The sequence below is a fragment of the Thamnophis sirtalis genome, unplaced genomic scaffold, assembly GCF_051295495.1.
Source record: "Thamnophis sirtalis isolate CommonGarterSnake01/CBP01778 unplaced genomic scaffold, rThaSir2_p1.2 scaffold_2, whole genome shotgun sequence".
Lineage (NCBI taxonomy): Eukaryota > Metazoa > Chordata > Lepidosauria > Squamata > Natricidae > Thamnophis > Thamnophis sirtalis.
This window is the reverse complement of record NW_028261382.1, coordinates 137,909,033-137,929,616: the sequence shown is the minus strand read 5'-3', so window position 1 is coordinate 137,929,616 and position 20,584 is coordinate 137,909,033.

Sequence of the window (20,584 nt, the reverse complement as noted above, 5' to 3'; positions counted from 1 at the left end):
ACAGCTGACACTATGGAGAATAATTCATATACTTCTGAGTATAGAAGAGAAGGTAATCAGGTATTTTGTTACTATTCATCAAGTAAACATATAACATAGTAATTGTACAATAATCTTAATTTATAAAATGCAGATAAAGTATTTAGTTTCATTGTGATTTTTATAATTTGCATGATTATCTATGACACATGTGGCTTCTACTACATACCATGATGTGACTCTCTTGATATTCTTGAACCTCAGCTCCTATCAGCCCTAGGCAGTCCTGGCAATGACGAGTGATAAATTTAGTTTAATGGCAAGTGGTATCTGGTCATTCCTTGTATCTTGTTTATGTAACCTAAGAAGTCAAGTGTTTGTGGATCTACACAACAGAGCAAAATTGAAAGGAAAAAATTCTGAGAAAAATATTATTCAACGTGTACCATTTGGGTAGGCTTTGGATTATACAGCAAACACTGAAATAGTTATAGATAGATGAGCAGTAATGGATCGGGCGCATTATAGTTCTTTCTCTTTCTGTGCATAATTCAAATTTCATTTATAATGTTAATGATTACAACAAATGAATCTGCAATTAATCTTCAATTAAGGCAGAAGTGCTGTTTCCATATATCAACATTTTATATCAACAAAGGTCATAAGGTATAATTTTAAAAAGAGGAAATGTCTTTTAAAATTAGGAAGAGGTTGCATCTTTAATTCTTAGTCAATTCTCTCTTGAACAATGAAGATTTTCACAATGTGGCTTCAAAAGAGCAACTTATCCATCTTCAAATTCTAAAGCTACCTCCCTTTAAATTAGATTTGATCACAGTTTAAATAACAATAGCAAATTAAAGAGCCAAAGTAGCAGCATTTCATGAACAATGAATGACTGCTTTCTGAAACTCAGGTAGATAAATACCTCTATGTCACAACAAGTTTACATACACAATGGTAGAAAAAGCTAATACAAATTAAGAAAATGATAAAAAGTAATATATATATATATATATATATATATATATATATATATATATATATATATATATATATATATATATATATATATATATATATATATATATGCCTTCCCCCCCTTAATCAAGAAAAGTACAAACAATATCAATCTTCTCTGATTTCAGCAAAATATATATCTCTTTATTTCACCTCTGATTTATAAATGAATTTTTAAAGCCCTATTATTCATCCTGGTCAGCAAAAGTTCATTAAGAGTTAATAGTAATAATAGCATACATACATACATACATACATACATACATACATACATACATACATACATACATACTAATCTTAATCAAGTAAACCAACTTTATATCCCTTTCCACCACTTTTAACATGGTAACTTATCACTTTCTTCAAAAAAGATCTTTTCTTCCCATATCTCATCTTTTGTTTATAAACAAATCTTTAAAGCCTAGAATATTAAGAACTATCTTTAAAGCCTAGAATATTAAGAACTATCAAAAATAGCATTATCTTTTAAACTTTATCAAATAAAGCAACTACATATTTCTTCTGTTTACTTTTAAGATTAGTGATCTTCAATCTCTTTAAATAGTGTGCCTCAAATTGATTTCTTATCATTTTCTCTTTGTCTCTTTTCAGAAAATCCTTCATAAATTTAACATTTCTTTTTTATAAATGCAAAATAAGAAAGCTATCTAAATCATTCATCTGATTTATTAGCTGAATTCCCCTTTTAATTATTAAGGTAGTAGCTAGTTTCATTTATGAATCTAGGATAATATCTGGATTTGTTAATTCTTGTAGCCTGATATTTTAAACCCACTTTCAGATCTATGTTTGAATCAATGTCAGTCACTATTTGCCCAGGAAAATATGTTCCTCTATTATTTCTTCTTTTAAATATTTTTTAATAATAGCAGATAATCTTAAAAGTGATTGCATTTATGGAAGGGTTCTTAGTAGTACCTTGATTAGGCTGTTCATTATTGGTTGATATTATTATTATTCATTATTATTGAAACTATGGTTATATTTGTGCATATGTTGTGCAATTAAGAAGTTTTCATCACGGCCGATGCTGTGATGAGACTAAGTGCGATCTCAAAGCTCTGAGATCGCAGTTGATACTTTTATTGCTGGGGGGTTCCAATGGACCTAAATCATCCTGAAGAGATGTTGAACAGGAAGATTACATCTTGCTGATCTCGGGGATATCGCAAAATCTCTGAGAAAAGCAAGGAAAAGTCCTCTGCTGGTAATAAAAATTCCAGTCTGTCAAGTCTGACAAAGTCAGGGTGGCCTCAGAAAGGAACGGAATGATGTGGAAGTGAAAGTGTTTCTAGCTGGTGAGAAACTTTTATTGTTTTAAAAAAATGGACTGAACTATAAAATCTAAAAACTAATTTAAATCAAAGAATAGAATTTAGCGGCGAATTTGATTTTTGTAATGGTTCTGGACAGTGGTTATCTTACTTTTTAAATGCTATTTACATGGATTGATTGACCTTTTCAAATGGATGGATTATTTTTCTAACATTGCTTTGTGACTCTCTGTAAACTACAGATGGATTGTCATTCTAAGCTTTTATTGCTTGGCTGTTTGGCTTAAGATCTGATAAGATTTTACAGCTGTCCCTTTGAAGTCTGTTTTCGCTTGCAGAGAGTTTGCGAGTGAGTGTTTCAATCTTGCTGAGCTTCTAAGAAAAAATACAACTGAGTATGAACATGGTGTCTCCGAGAAGTACTCTTATCTCTGCAGAGGGTGTTGGAAACAGAGGAAAGAATTGAGAGAAAATTGGATTATTTGGTGCATTTGGCAATGAAATGTGACAAAAAACCTGAGGATGTTCTTCAAACACAAAATAAGAAGATTGAAATTCAAAAAATTGAAATGGAAGACGAATATAAAGAGATTGAGCCTGTTGATATTCGTGACGATTGGTTTATTTCTGAGGGAGAAAAGAGTGGAATATCGGAAGAGAAATTAAATGGAGAGAAAATTTATTTCAAAGGACAGGACATAGAAGAAGAAGAAAGCATTAAAGAATTTATGGACTATGAAATACTATTTGCAAAATCTTTGATAACACTGCTGATAATTAAAGATAAGCTTTAAAAAGGAAACAGAAGGAGGGCGTCAATATTATATGAGAGATACTATAAACAAGGATTTGCTAAGAGGAGTCCATACAGATTTGTTTAAGAAGATGTTTGGAGGACTGGATCCACAAATGAATTTGAATTGAATTGAATCGAATTTAATAAATTTATAGGCCGCCCAATCCCAAAGGACTCCGGGTGGCTTACAGAAAACAAACTGCAAAAAAATAAACAATTAAAAACAGAGAAACAGTTTAAAAACCACATCATACATCCACTCTGGTCAGGGCTGGACCTCAATCATGAGGTCAACAGCCCCAGGCCTGCCGGAAAAGCCAGGTTTTGATAGCCTTTCAGAAGGCCATGAGAGTGGGTAGGGTCCAGATCTCTGGGGGTAGTTCATTCCATAGGGTCGGAGTGGCTACAGAGAAGGCCCTCCCCCAGGAAGCCACCAGCCGACATTGTCTGGCTGATGGCACCAGGAGAAGGCCCACCCTGTGCGATCTTATCGGCCATTGGGAGGTATGTGGCAGAAGACAGTCTCGCAGATATCCGGGTCCTAGGCCATGTAGGGCTTTAAAGGTAATAACCAGCACCTTGAATTGTGTTCGGAGACCGATAGGAAGCCAGTGCAGTTCGTGGAGGATAGGTGTAATGTGGGTGTATCTTGGTACACCCAGTATCGCTCGCGCGGCTGCATTCTGGACTAATTGTAGTCTCCAAACACTTTTCAGGGGCAGCCCCATGTAAAGCGTATTACAGTAGTCAAGTTTTGAGGTGACGAGGGCGTGAGTGACTGTTTGAAGTGCCTCCCGATCCAAATAGGGCCGCAACTGGTGCACCAGGCGAACCTGGGCAAAGGCTCCGCTGGTCACAGCCAACAAGTGATGTTCTAATGTCAGCTGCGGATCCAGGAGGACTCCCAAGTTGCGAACCCTCTATGAGGGGTGTAAATTTTCACCCCCCCAGGCTTAAGGATGGACTATCTGGGCTGTCCTTGGGGGGCAGCATCCACAGCCCCCGGTCTTGTCAGGATTGAGTGCAAGTTTGTTCACTCCCATCCAGACCCTGACAGCTTCCAGGCACTGGCACATCACTCCCACCGCTACGCTGAGCTGGCACAGGGCGGAGAGATACAGCTGTGTATCATCCGCATATTGATGGTATTTGATCCCGTGCCGACGAATGATCTCACCCAGTGGCTTCATGTAGATATTGAATAGGAGGGGGGACAAGACCGAGCCCTGCGGCACCCCATATTTAAGTGGCCTAGGGGTTGACCTTTGCCCTCCAACCAACACTGACTGCGACCTGTCGGAGAGGTAACAGGAGAACCACCGTAAGACGGTGCCTCCCACTCCCACCTCTTCCAGCCATCGCAGAAGGATACCATGGTCGATGGTATCGAAGGCTGCTGAGAGGTCAAGGAGCACCAGGATAGAGGAATGGTCTCTATCCCTGTCCCACCAGAGATCATCGGTCAGCACGACCAAAGCGGTTTCGGTGGAGTATCCAGGCCTGAAACCAGACTGAAAGGAGTCTAGATAATCTGCTTCATCCAAGGTCCATCGGAGTTGAAGGGCCACCACCTTCTCAACAACCTTCCCTAAAAAAGGGAGGTTGGAGATCGGACGATAGTTCCTAAGAATAGCTGGGTCCAGAGAAGGCTTCTTGAGGAGGGGTCTTACCACTGCTTCCTTCAGAGGTTGTGGGAAAGATCCCTCCTGCAAAATGGCAGAAGGCATAAGATTGTTTTGCTATTGGAGAGATACAGGTTGATAGATGGAAGAGTATAATTTAAAACTAGCTAAACTTACTTAAATTCAGTGAAAATAGGTATAGTTAAATAAAAATTGATAATGATAGTAATGTATACAATGTTGAGCTGTTATGATAAGTAATAATTGGATATGAATATTGAATGTTACCCGTGAGGGGAAGGTTAAAAATATTTTTGGACTATATATAAAGGTTATTAATAACAATAAAAAGAACAAAATTAGACACAGCTAAGTTTTAACTAATAGGGGGAAATGTTATGATATAGGATATAGTTAAATAAAGAAAGGATAATGATAATAAATTATATACATGGAGGATTAGAAAATTTGGGCACTAAATATTATGGATGTTTAGCTAAAATAGGATATGAGGATTTAATGTTAAGGGAGGATTTTATCAATGAGCAAATGAAATGCCAGCATGTGGTTATGTATTAAATCTTGGTATATTTTATGATGAAGGACGTTTAAATAATTATAATCAAATAAAAGTGGAGATATGATGATGGTAATATAATAAATATCTGACTTAAGATATTAGAATTAATATGAATTATATTTGATGATGGTGGAAGAGATGCACAAAAGCCTTTTGTAACCAACTGATACACTTTCTACAGTATGTAAAGAAGGAGGATTTGTATGTTTGTTTTGAAAAAAAAAAAAAGATTTCATCACATCTTGTGATCGCTAGTAGGAGCTGTGGTAGTGCAGTAGTTCAACTGCAATACGGCAGGCTAACAGTAACTCTGCCAAGCCAGAAGTTCAATTCTCAAGGTTGACTCAGTGTTCCATACTTATGAGATTGGTAATATGAGGAACCAGATTGTTGGAGGCATTGTAAATAAAATGCATGTGCTATCACTGTAAACCACTCAGAGAGTGCTATAAAGCACTGTATATAAGTCTAAGTACTATTGCTAATGCTAGTTGTATCCCTAGAGGTCTCTTTTTGAGGGGTTACTTCATTGAAATCTGATTAAGTAAAATGTGCTGGGAAAGATCTGCACAGCTCTACTTATAAAAGCAGGACAGATCTCCAATTCAATATGAGAAAATAGAAAAAGGTCAGCAGAGAGGTCACAGGTAGGACAGGATTTCTAATTCTATTCAGGTTCTGCTCAAGGAATCTTTTTCCCCCTGGAGAATTCCTTAATTAATTCTTGAATAAAACACATTTGTAACAGATTGCACCTCATGACTTTTTTCCCTATAGATTTCAGCCATGGGTCTGTACATATGCACAATAATTTAAAGGATGTTGTTGTTGTTGTTTTAAAAGATGATTGCATGGACACAATTATAATTAAGGTTTTTTCATTATTTTGGGAAGTAATTAGTGAACACAAATAAGGCAATTTCAGCCCAAATTGCTTGTCTCCTGTGCTGTTCCTGGCCAACTACAGACATTTTAGTCTGGATTGCAATCAATTGGCAACAAGGCTGGGCTGGGTTTATGACAAGTTTTTGCTTTGTATACTTGCTAACCTTAAGGAAAGGCCAGCCTCCCTACCTGGCTCCAACATGGCCCAGACCACTGGTTCCAATGTGGACTAGTCTATTGGTGCCTCTCAGGAATTGCTTCCTTCTGTATATTCTTACATAGAACCTTAACCTTTTCCCTCGCAGAAGTTTATACCTGTTGTATGCCTGCTATCACTTCCCATATCTTCTTGGAAAGTACCACAGACTTTCTCCCCTCCCCTCCTTTTCTCTTTTTCCTTCCCATTGGTGTTCTGATACTACAATAATAAAATCAATAAAGAAAATATTGGTTTTTTAAAAAAATCCTAGGATTCTCTGTAAATCCATGTAAATTTGTACAAAAAGAAATGATACAGTAGTTCAACTTCACATAAGCACATTATTGATGTTCCTATATTACAATTTAAAGATGTTTAAAAGGAAAATTAAGGGAAGCTTTGTAGAATTGTGACAATGGGGTGGCAAACCAAAGAGAAAATGCTTCACCCAGTAGAAATAGAAATGGGATACATTGGGAGATGTAAAGGTGAATTGAACATAAGTTTGTAGCCTTGAATTAATGCTACATGAACCTAAAGATTATTAAAAGTAAGACATAGGGGAAAAAGACACTAACCAGTAAAGAACATAATAGACTAAAAAGCTCAGGATTAAATAGTTGCACAGACCCAAGATCAGCTAGTGGAAGGTGCACTGAAGCAAATCAAAGCTGAACCTGCTAATAAAACAGAATAAATCACTGAAATCTATCTACTCTGAAGGGCTTAAAACAGTCCAGATTGAAAAATATTTTTGAATTGAATCTAGAAAATAAGAAGCACAGGGTGAATTTGCAATTGGTTAGAACAATGCCATCCATTCTTGATCTCTTAGCAATGGGCTAAGCAAAAAGTGCCAATTTGCCCATAGTAAATCCATAACTTTCGAACTATGCTTCTATAAGAACTACAAAAATCATCAAAAGCAGGAATATCATTACTGTGTCCTACTAATTGCCTTGTCTGGCATATGAAAACTTCTGTATCCTCCTCTTCTTCCTCTTCTTGGCCCATATTTATTAAATCACACTTATGTTCTCCAGTCCATCTCTAAACAGAAGTCATGATCACCAGTTTATTGATGAGCTTAAATCTTGTTCCATTGAAAGCTAGGAGAGGGAGCAATGTCAAGAAAATAATATTAAATTTGCATTTGCCTAAGACAATGCAAATTTGCTTTAAACTATGTCAATTCCTAAGAAGGAAAATTTCAAAATAGACAGCAAAAAAGTCATTTTATTAATTTAAAGACTCCAAATCACGAAGATGAATTGTTGTTGTTTTTTAAAAAAATAAAAGGATTTTCTTCCCTCCACATATAAATTTTAAACTTTGTCTATACTTTTTGGATTGTGATACCCACAGTTTTTCTAAAAATGGAAAATTTTCTAAACTTCAGCCAAAAAAATGTATGTATTTGTTAGATAAGAATTTCAAGAGAGAGAAAATGATATGCTTTAGCTTTATGGGTACATGGATTTAAATAGTTGCTGTATATCTTAATGTATGGACGCCATCTGTTAAATAAATATGTTGAATTAAATCTAAGCTGTGTTAATATAAACTAATAGTGAGACTCCTGCTGATCACATAGAAGGTAAGGTTTCACTGGATAAATTCATCAACATTCATTGACAAGTGTCATATTTTAAAAAGATTTTAAGGAATTTTAAGGATGGTTTGGTTTACTCTATTAAGCACTGAGTTATACAAAAATATTTTCTTTCAGACAGCTTATTTTTCATTTCTATTTAGCCAAAATGAGGGTGACTGGTTAATTTGTAAAACCAAATGGAAAAGGCTTTTTAAAAGTAATACTTTGACAGCGTTCCTTTGACCTTCAGTAGCAAAGCTTATGCCTTGCAAATTGATTAATATAGATACAATATCAAATCATTTTTCATACCATTTTTAATGTTTGTTAAATGCCCAAGCAGTATGTAAACAGAGTATTTGGCATTTTTATTAGGGTGCGGAACTCAGTCATTTCCTTTGCAACAACATCTCATAAACTATTTTGACAGTCTAATAAACTATAAAAAGCTGCGGTAAAAACTAGCTCTGAATGTTATAACCGTACAAAATGGAAAGAGCAAGAGAAAACATCTATCACTGAGATTATTATCACTGTTGCTATGGGAACCTGTTTGAAATGGCAATATCTCCATGGTTCTGCTGTTTGTTATCATCTTTCTTGATTTTACATCATTGAAATTGTAGTAATTACACTCTGCCTGATGAAAAATGCATGCTGTCATGGCAACTAAGTCAAATATTCTTAATCATTTCACCTCTTCAATCCAAAATGTAATTGTTTGTCAGTTAAATGGGTTATGCAGAAGGCTTCTATGGTCTTACAATTGTTTTAAGTGTTTTGCAAAAAATGAGCTTCTAGACATAAGACCCTAAGTTAAATTAATGGTCCACATTTGCAAACAATTGCTCATTAGAGTAAGTGATCGGTGATTGTTAATTTTCCCTCATCAGATTTGGTGAGGTACATAAATAATAACTTACCCTGTTTAGAAACTCCAAAACAATCAAAAGATTTCAGGAATCTCAAAACAACTTCTAACGGAGAAGTATCTGGTATTTATTGCATTAATTTCCTGAAAATCCCAAAGCTGAAGGATTATGGCCTTAGTTTGTACAGCTGTGGGCTGCATACATATTGTTGTATATGAGGGTATTTTTTTACCAAGACAAATTACCAGTTTCATCAGTGTTAATAATACTTATGTCATTGCTTAAAGGATAAGTGGGAAGTATTACCTGAACTGTTTTATTCAAATTTAAGGAATCACTATTGTCATCCCTATCTGCCAACTTCCAATCTCTTTCATGCCAACCTCAGCTTTCAATCCTGGTCGCTCATGTAAGTGTGCCTCAGAAGAATAATCTGCAAACATATGATCACTGTTGTGTAATGGCTGCATTTGCTATTGAAACAAAGGCTGCTGTTCTCTCTATTTATACTTGCTCTTTAACAAAGGACATATAGTACAGTATTCCCAAAGAATTCTTTATTCACTTATGCTTTGAGCACTGTGAAATAGCTACTCTCCCTAGCTGGCTGCATTTTTAAAGGCCTCTCCAGAAAATTAAATAGTTATTCTGACATTCTGTAAACAGTCGTATTTCCCCCCACTTCTCAGATTGCATATTATTTGCCAATCAGTGATTGCATGCTTCCAGCTGGGCCTTTCTGCATTTTTCCCTGCAGATAAATCCTAATATCTTCAACCATTTTTCAAAAAATTCTTCAGGTCATGAAGCTATGGGACAGTTGGGACAAACTGCTGCAGTGGTCCTTTTTCTACTCTTAGATTTTCTTTTGGGTATGTTATGACATGAATACAAATAATGCACATCTTCTACTAAACAAATGGAATTGCTGCTGCCATGCCATCCTCTACACTGCATAGCATTTTTTGTGCCTGAATAGCTGAATTCTGTTGCTGAGCTCATGATGAGCCTACTGGTTCTTTGGGACTTCAATTTATTGCCTGGTGATGTTGATATTGCTTAGAGGTTCATGACTAACATGACAACCATAGATCTGTTCCAAATCAATGTAGACCTTACACATATTGAGGTGGGGGAGGATGTCACACATTACACTTGATTTTTGCCTACTTTGAGTGAAGGGATTGTCATGAAGGTAGGCTTTCTTCTCAAGAAGTCATTACTGAACCCAACAGTCCCATAGCATTACCACTTAGTCTTCAGCTTCGGAAGACCATGTAAAAAACAAATTATTCTCAGAGACAAGGTTTTGAGCTCAGGTTTATCCAAGTAGGTTTTTCCATTGGAGCAACAGTGAATTAGCTGTGTTCTTTCCAGGACTGGGAGCCCCTTTAAACTGCCACTATCCTCAAAGCTGGATGGATAAACAAACAAACAAACAAATGGTGGGGATGAGCTGCAGGGGGTTCGTAGGGGTTTGGGAGAACCTCTAGCTAAGATTCTGTGCAGTTCAGAGAACCTCAAATCCCACTCCTGGCTGGCTCTACCCCTCCTAGGAGTCCCCACACGGCGCATTTTGGATGCAGGTAAGTGCACAACATGCATGGAGGCTCAGGGAAGGTGAAAAACAGGCCTACCAGAAGTTTGGGAAGGGCCTCCAGAGTCCTTGGGGGGGCATTTTCACCCTCCCAGAGGCTCAAGGAAAGCCTCCAGCGCCTGAAGAAGGAAACCTCTCCCCGCCATGGTGCAGAAGGCCGACTAGACCATGCCCACCATGGCCACACCCACCCAGCAACCAGGCAGAGAACCCCTTGCTAAAATTTTTGAAGCCCCTGGTGATCATCCTTTGACTGTGCAAAGTCCCACTCTTTTTTATGACAACATGGGGAGAGATTTGACCTCTTTGTAGATATCCCTGACCTGTTGAAATATATCATTAAGATGCTGCTATGACATTGGCTATTAAATTATGCACATATACAGACATTTATTCTGTGAGTTGGAATAAAGCTCTGTTATTTAGTTACTTACATATATTAGGCAATAACATGTGGAGCAAGATAATTTATGCAACTATTGTTGCCTTACTTATCTATCTTTCTCCTTCTATCTATATTCATCCTATTTTCATAACAATCTCTCTTGTCTCATGAGGAAGAGAGATGAAATATGAGATGTGATATCTTCAAAATAATATATCCAGTCTACCTGCTTAACTTACAGATCATTTTTTCTTAATTTTTATAATTTAGTAACATTTATACCAATAAATTTTATTTAGAGAGAAAAATATAATGCATAATTTATCATAATCCTTTTCCTATATCTTCTATGACTACTTACAATATGTTATCTTAGATTTTCCTTAGATACTTATACATACCATAAATTAATTGTGAGAATAAAATGGTTTCTTTAGGCTTTTTAAATATTACTTGTTGAGTACTCATTTTAAAAGCTAATCTAAGCACACAGAAAACAAACAATAATTATACAATCATTTTAATTTGTGAAACATTCACAATCTAAATTATAAATAAACCAATAAATAAATAAAGTCATCCCACCAAGCAGATGCTCCACAGGTTTTCTCAGTTTCTCACCTACAAATCATATTTAGTATAGTACAGTCATATAAATCTTCAGATGGAACTTTGGTAGGGAATATATTTGTGTTGTTATTCTCCCTGGTGTGGACCATGTTCTCTTTGAGTTGTGATTTTGTTTGTTTGTTTTTGGAGACTGTTTACTTAGTGTTTTAATCGTATTGTGTAAACTATTAAAATCATTTGAAAATGACCTTGTTTCTTGTCAAGTCTGTTTCCAAGTAACAAAAAAGAACTTTAAAAAGTAAACACCAAATTTCAAACAGATTTATATGAAGGATATAAGGATATATGAATTTCTGTAATATATCTGTAACATAATATATCTGCAACAAAATTCACAAATATAGTACAAAGTGGTAAATGGTGCTGAGACAGAAATCAGATTGCACAATCTATTCCTGGATTTTTTTACTGCTTTGCTTGTCCTACACTTTTTACAAAAAATGTTTTTTTTTCTTTCTTCTAAGGCTGTAAAATTACCATTCTCATTGTTATCTATGTTGATATACACCATAATGTCTATACACTACCTTATATTCCTGTCATTTTTATGATGTATGCTATGTAGTCCTATATTATCAATAATCCAACTGTTTTACAGCTAACTAATGCAATTTTATTAATGAATCATTTATTTCCAAGAAATTTTAATCATGGATGAACTGATACACTGAAATAGCAAGATTCATTTTGTCATATATTATCCTAAAACTTCATTATTGTAGAAACCAGTTCTATTGCTTAATTTAGTTAAAATGTGTAGAGGCATGATATATTAAAAATATACAGCTGGCATAATTTTTCTTCAAGCTAGAATCTAAAAAGTTATTATAATGATGTAATTAAATTAAAATACATATTCTCTCAATCCTTTTTGGATATTTTATACAGTATGCTACAGTATGTTATAACATAGAATAATAATAGTATCATATTAATTAATTGATAAGACCAAATGAAGAAAAGAATGAAGGCATGGGAAAACAAAGCATAACATGGCCATTACATTAAAAAAAGTAGCAAGGAAAACAGGACCTGGCATTGGCTAAGAGCAAGAAAGTTGAAGAATATGACAGAGGGGCTGATTCTGGCTGCACAGGACCAAGCTTTAAGGACAAATACATACAAAGCCAGAACTGACAAGATAGCAAGACATCAAATGCTGCCTCTGCAAAGAAGCTGAAAAACAGTGGAGCACCTGGTTAGCTACTGCAAGAAGATTTCACAGACTGACTGCAAGCAATGGCATGACAAAACAGCAACAATGGTACATTGGAATATCTGCAAGAAATTTCATTTGTCTGCAAGCAAGTAGTGCTGGGACCATAAAATAGAGAAAATCATAGAAAACAAAGAAGCTAAATTAGTCTGGGACTTTAGAATTCAACCAGTCATGCACCTGCCAGATTTAATAATTGATAATAAAGTAAACAAATTTAACAAAGTAAAAAAATGTAGATAATGGATGTGATGGTACATGGAGACAGCAGAAAGAGAATAGTATAAAAAGAATTGGAGAAGATAACAAAGACATGCAAATAGAAATAGAACAATTGTGGCAAAAGACAGCAAAGGTGTTACCAAGAGTAATATGCACTTTGGGTGTAATTCTAAAACAACTGGAACACATCAGTGCTATCAAATTCACCATCAGTCAATTGCAAATGGCAGCTTTACTTGGAACAGCTTACATCATGTGACAATGTCTGTAACACCCTCAAACTTCCACATCTGCCAATCCAAGGTTCTTGAAAAGGACTCGATAGGTAAATAAAAATGCCAAGTCCAGTCTGAACATCTGGCTGACTGCAATGGACCATAGTAATAAAATTACATGTTGTAATATAGAATGTTGGGATTCTATACTATACAAGGCATTTACAAGAAAAGGAGAAGGCCAAAGAACTTGAAGCAGAACCAGAAAAAAAAGGAAAAGACATCAAAGACATGCTAGAGCAATATCAAATAACAATGGTTGAGGTCTCTAGAAGTGCAAGAACAGAACTTTTTATCTATTTCAACACTCAAAGTGATAAAATATCAAATAAAGAAGAAGATGGTATGTTAATCCAAGTCAGAAGGATGCACAATGAAATGCAATCCAATTTCTACAAAGCCTATAAGCTTAGAACATTACAACTACTCATTACTACAGGTGATCCTAGGGTTCCCAATCATACACAGATTTCAACTACATGAATATTTGTTTATTTGATTTTAATATTAATTTTCTTAGCAATTGTAAATTCAAGGCAGAATTTATGTAGAAATGATGCAGGAGGGGGTGCACAGGTAAACCCACCAGTGGCTGGCCAGGTTAGGTGGTCTTAATAGAATGGACCTTATAAATTCATATTAGCTTGGCTTTTCATTCTAGTGCCCTGGAGTTCCAAAGTTGACTTTTAGCTGGAGTGAACTTTTTCTCCAACTTCCTCATAAGTATTAAAAATAGGGTTGAACAGTGTGGCAAGACCCTGTAAAGGAGGGGCACAGGAAGCCAGGCATGGGTGAGAGATAGAACAGAGGTAAAAACTGCTGACAGCTGAAGACATTATAGGAACTTCTCTTTTTTGTATTTTTTCTATGTACTTCTCTGTAACATTCCAAATGAACTTCTCCTTTTCGAAATGTCATGCTTGTCTCGTGTATGGAAACGCCTTGAGAATGCACAGTGTGGAACATGGCATAAAAGTAGCATCCTGGGCAGAGCCCAGGCAGTTCAGAGTTTGGTGTGTGAACACGCTGAACTCGATGCATCAAATAAACCTGTTTCTCTCACCTTCGTGGTATCGAGTCCTAGTCTTTCGTAAGTAGATTACAAACCTCAGTCTGCTGCAACAGAACTCTACATTCAGAAAGAAAACTAGAGGACATAGCCATGCTTTGGAGAACACCTAAGAGTACTAGTGGTTATACAGGACACACATTAATAGATAACTAACAGGTGCATCAAGGTATTTCCACTGCTTCCATTCATTGTTATAAGAATCTCTTAGCCAGGTTGGAAATATCTTGGATTGTTATATTCAACTTGATTAAAAGTCCAAGAATAAGGATTCATACAAAAGGCCTTGAATTAGAATGGAGATACCAAAAGAGAATTCCCTCAGATAATTCAGATATTTAAAATGGAGTTAGTTTTTGAAGATGAAATGGCAGGGTGACAGTTATGTATTCACTATACCTTCCATATCAGCAAACTGTTCAAATCCATATATTTTTGAATGACCTAAAGAGTAAAAAAGTAAAAAAAAAAAAAAGTAAAAAAAGAATAAAAAATAATCACAACTCATGCTTGGTATAAAGCCATAATTAAAGAGATTTGATTTAGAATAAAATATCTTTGTTTAGATGACAGAGTTAAAAGGGACCTTGAAGGTAAGGTGACCAGACATCCTGATTTCAGCATGACAATCATGCTTTATAACAATTTGTCCCGTTTCCCGCCGCGTTTTTAAAAAGTCCCGATTTTCTGGCTTCATGTTGAAAGCCCAGTGGATTTGCTTAAGAAATCCTAACCGGGGCAAGACAAAAGACACCCTGTCTAACTAACCTCTCTCTCTGTCTCAGTACTTTCATTGAAGATATTAAAACTTTAAAGCAAGAAAACGGACCCCCGCCCCTTTTTACTCACTTTTATAAGAAAAAATGACCTGTTACCATAGAGCTGCAAGAAATAGCTGGCTAGAGAGGGAAGCGACTGTTCCTTCCTGGATTTTCCGGAGGAGAGGGGCACGGAGTTTAGAGGTCTGCTCTTGTGGGGAAAAATGGTGGCTGTTCTTTTTTCTTTGAAAAATATTTCCCTGGGACTATTTAACCATTCTAATTTGCTCAGTTCTTTGTATTAACATCTACATCATTCTGGATTGATTTGGAGTGTCTGCCTACTGGTAAGTGGGTTTTTTTCTTTTCTTTTTTAATGTATTTTAAAATAATATTTTATTTATTGTGCATAGGATTTATTAAAATAGTTTTATTCTGTGTGGATTTAAGTTAAGAACTCCCTGTTATTAAGCTTTCCTCAATTAATCTCTGAGTAAATTCCCACCAACTTGAAGATCCCAAGGGCACATCTTGGAAGCTACACCTTTGCTTAGTTTATAGATGATGCCTTTCCTTAAATATGAAAATAAATACATTTATTGTTCAAATGTGTACATCTCAATAGAAATGACTCTCAGGGGTGGCAACAATCCACTAAAATAATAATATAAAACAGTAATTACAAAAACAGAAGCAACTGTTATGAAAATTATTATTAAAAAATAAAGAATAAAAATGGAGTTATTAAGTATATTAATTGCAGCAACCACAATACAATACCTCAGTCCTTCTTTTCATTAAACTAGACATACCCAATTCCAAGGAATTATGCTTGCTCCTGGGGAGGAAAGCTATGGCAAATCTAGACAGCATCCTAAAAAGCAAGGTGACCAGATTTTCAGTAAAGAGGGACACCTTTGACTGGGGGTGGGGGCTTGATTAAAAATTTTATATGGAGCAACAAAAATTTTCATACAACGCAAAAATAGTATTGTAATTTTTTTTTATTTCAACATAACTACAATTTACAAATATAAATTGTAACTGTTGCCAAACATCAAAATTTTGATCGTGTGACCATGAGGATGCTGCAACGGTCGCTAAGTGTGAAAAATGGTCATCAGTCACTTTTTTCAATGCCATTGTAACTTTGGTCACTAAGCCCATTATACCACCTTTCTTGCCATAGTTCTTAAGTGAATAACTGCAGCTGATAAGTTAGTAACATAAGTGAATCTGGTTTCCCCATTTGACTTTGTCAAAAGGTGATTATATGACCCCAGGACACTGAAACCATCACAAATACGAATCTGTTGCCAAACATCAAAATTTTGATCGTGTGACCATGAGGATGCTGCAACGGTCGCTAAGTGTGAAAATGGTCGCTAAGTGTGAAAAATGGTCATCAGTCATTTTTTTCAATGCCATTGTAACTTAGGTCACTAAGCCCATTATATCACCTTTCTTGCCACAGTTCTTAAGTGAATAACTGCAGCTGGTATTTTATATTTTGGATAGAATCTTTTTTTAAATTTGTCTAAGACAATTTTTAAAAAGGATTCTATTCAAAATAAATTGAAATGAAACCATTTTTAAAAATTCTATGCACAATACTTTGAAATATATTGTGCATAGAATTTTTAAAAATAGTTTTACTTCAATTTGTTCCATGTGGAATAGTTTGAAATGTTTTACTTCAATTTATTCTCTGTGGATTCTTTTTTTAAATTGTCTTAGACTATTTTAAAAAAGATTCTATCCAAAATACAAAATACCAGCTGCAGTTATTCACTTAAGAACTGTGGCAAGAAAGGTGGTATGGTGACCAAAGTTACAATGGCATTGAAAAAAGTGACTGATGACCATTTTTCACACTTAGCGACCATTTTCACACTTAGCGACCGTTGCAGCATCCTCATGGTCACGTGATCAAAATTTTGATGTTTGGCAACAGTTACAATTTATATTTGTAAATTGTAGTTATGCTGAAATTACAATACTATTTTTGCGTTGTATGAAAAATTTTGTTGCTCCGTATAAAATTTTTAATCAAGCCCCTCCCTCCCCTCCGGTCAAAGGTGTCCCTCTTTAGCAATCTGGTCACCTTACTTGAAGGTCTTCTAGTCCAATCCCCTGCTTAGGGAGAAAACCCTACACCATTTGAGACAAATTGTTACCCAACATTTTCTAAAAAACCTTCCAGTGTTGGAGCATTCACAACTTCTGAAGGCAAGTTGTTCCACTGATTCATTGTTCTAACTGTCAGTAAATTTCTCCTTAGTTCTAAGTTGCTTCTTTCCTTGATTAGTTTCCACCCATTGCTTCTTGTCCTACCCTCAGATGCCTTAGAGAATAGTTTGACTCCCTCTTCTTTGTGTCAACCCCTGAGATATTGGAACACTGCTATCATGTCTCCCCTAGTCCTTCTTTTCATTAAACTAGACATACGCAGTTCTAGAAATCGTTCCTCATATGTTTTACCCTCCAGTCCCCTAATCATCTTTGTTGTTCTTTTCTGCACTCTTTCTAGAGTCTTCACATCTTTTTTAGATTATGGCGACCAAAACTGAATGCAGTATTCCAAGTGTGGCCTTACCAAGGTATTATAAAGTGATTCTATCCTCATGTTTATGCAGCTTAGAACTTTTTTTACACTAACCTTTCATATCCTCTCAATCAAAATTCTGCCAAATATCTTCTCAAACAAACTTAAACTAACCTTCCTTTTGTTTTTGCATTTATTTTACTATCTTTTTCTTTATGCATTGCCAGCAACTAGTAATAGAAACATTATCAGGTCATTTTAGATTTTTTACATATATCTTTCTCCAGGATGCCCTTAGGCAGTAGTGAATAGTCTTTGAAATGATGGCTCAATTTAGTAACACTACTCATAACAGAAATACAGCTAAAACATTTGTTGGAAAGAGATGTCTCAACTTTGTGCCCAGAATTCTATGTAAAATATAGAGAACACAATATTGTCAAAATATGCTTGTGTTCATCTGAAACAATTTTAATAGAATCAGGAAGCAGTAGTCTAAATAGGGAATATCCTTTTTGTTGTCTACACCTACCTAGTTTTAAAGTCTGGAATAAAATGTCACATCTCTCTGTATCACAATCTCTTCTCCAACTGACAGTTTGATTCATTTTCCATTAAAAAAAGTCAGTGATAACGAACAGTGACTGGAAACAGAGAAGCCATTTTGATTCAGCATTGCCCGGGATACAAAAGATGTCCTCTCCCCCCCCCTCTCTCTCCCTCCATCCATCCCTCCCTCCCTCCCTCTCTCTCTCTCTCTCACACACACACACAGACAGACACACACATACAGTATATATCAACAGTTAGCATTTGAATGGTACACAAACCACCAAAACATGCTTTTCTCCACTATAATGCAATTCAAAATCATAGCAATTTTTTAATTTAATAACATTGTTTGCATTTGCATAGTTGTTTATTGGATTTACCTCTACATAAATCACAGTGATAAATCTTGGTGGTTTACAACACAACAAAATAATAAAATGTCCATGGTGTAAAAAAAAGAAAAAAAGAGATGAAACATACAAATGCAATCTTAATGTATACAAGTCTGTAACTGATGATGTCAACTTAAAATAATATCTTGGAAGCTCTCACAAAAAGTATTGTTTTTAGAAATCTGCAGAAACCAACAGTATACGGTAAGATCAAATATCTGGAAAGAGGCTATTCAAAAGTGCAGTCCCAGCCTCAGAAAAATAGCATCTGTGATGCTATTTTACTCTCATATGTTGAGAACATTAAATAGATACAAATCCAGCTTGTGTCCAAACATCCTTTGCAGTTTTCAGAACATGAAGCATTTGATAGATGAGAAAAAATAAGCAAACACAACATGCTAGTATTTCATGATACTAGAATTTTGTCAAGGGGGATGAAAATAAAATCAAGAGACGAACTGGTGGCAGAGGGATACTGTTGTCAATGATTTTCTTATGTATAGTTAATAGAAAGTTTTAGACTAAAGAGTTTATTGTATTGAACATTTGTAAGGACAAGTTTTAAATAGAATTGTGTACAAATCAGTGGTGGGTTCTGGATCCCGTTGCAATCAGTATGCTGCAATGGGGCCTGGCATCCATCACGTGCATGCGTGCAGCACACGCGCAGCGTGCGTATGCATACTTACCACCTGCGACACTCCAGCTGCTCAGCAGACCATCGCGCAGGTGCCATACTCTCCATGCGTGTGCACAAAAGCCCTGATCGGCTCAAATACAGGAAAGGAGGGTGGACGATCAGGAGGGCCCTCTGGACTGTACCAGAACGGTACATGGTGCTCCCAGCAGGTCCGATATGCCCATACGGGGCATAGTGGTCATATTCCACCACTGGTAGAAATGATGAAAATGTGATTGCTACATGTGATTGCTAAACTTTTATTGAAATTTGAAACAGAAGAAGAACAAATCAAAGAATGTATAATAAAGTTGGCTAAAATTTTGGATATAATATACAGACTGAATACTGGAAAAACATGGTTAAAGAGATTGAGATTTATATTAAGTTATACGCTTAAAGATATTTTAAAAAAATAAAATGACGTACTATTGATATATGTCACCAGAGAAATTGTCTAGAATATATAAAGGCACTTTAAATTCATGATAGAAATGTGAATAAGACTTGCTTTATCGTGTTTGATGGGCATGTAAAAAACCTAGAAAATTTTGAATTCAGATATATACATAGATTCAGAGAATTTTAAATATTAATATGCAGTTCAAACCAGAAGTCATCCTTTCGGGACTGATTGACGATACTTAGGAAAGTCATGGAACTTCATTTTTGCATGTGATAACCTCAGCAAGATTACTGTATGTACAAGGTGAAAAAAATTGGCAATAGCTACAAAGAAGAAATAGTTGGTGAAGATTTTCCAAGATGGCCAATTCATTTCAATTGCAAAAAGACAATATTTACATTTAAGGTTGACTAGAATCTTTATAACATTTGAGTATAATATTAAAAAATGAACTCATGATTTCTGCTTCTGGTGATTAGATAGAATAGATATAGAAAGATGAAACCAATACGTTACTTTAGAAAAAGAAGTAAATTTATAATTGTACTTATAAGTACTACCAAGAAGATAGAAAATCACTCATTTGTATCTTTCTTCCTTTCTATTTTTTTTACCTCTTCTTTCTTAACTCGTTTTTATTTTTTCTTCTTTACTCTATGTTAATTTGTATTAGTTTTTATCTTTGCTATTAAAGCTATATATAATAAGAATTGAAATTAGCCCATATAGACCACTCTGTTTAAGCCACCCTGCTTTCCAGTGAATTATAGAAGCATAAGAAAAGTATCAGAGAATATATAGCTTACATTCATATCATTTCAGAGTAAGCCCTGAAAAGAAAGAAAGAAAGAAAGAAAGAAAGAAAGAAAGAAAGAAAGGGAACTAAAGTTCTTCAACTAATGTTTCCATCTGTCATGAACTCACTAGTAGGTGCTCTTCAGTAAAAGGTAGTCCTCAACTTACAATTGTTCATTTAGCAATTGTTCAAAGTTACAACATCGCTGAAAAAAAGT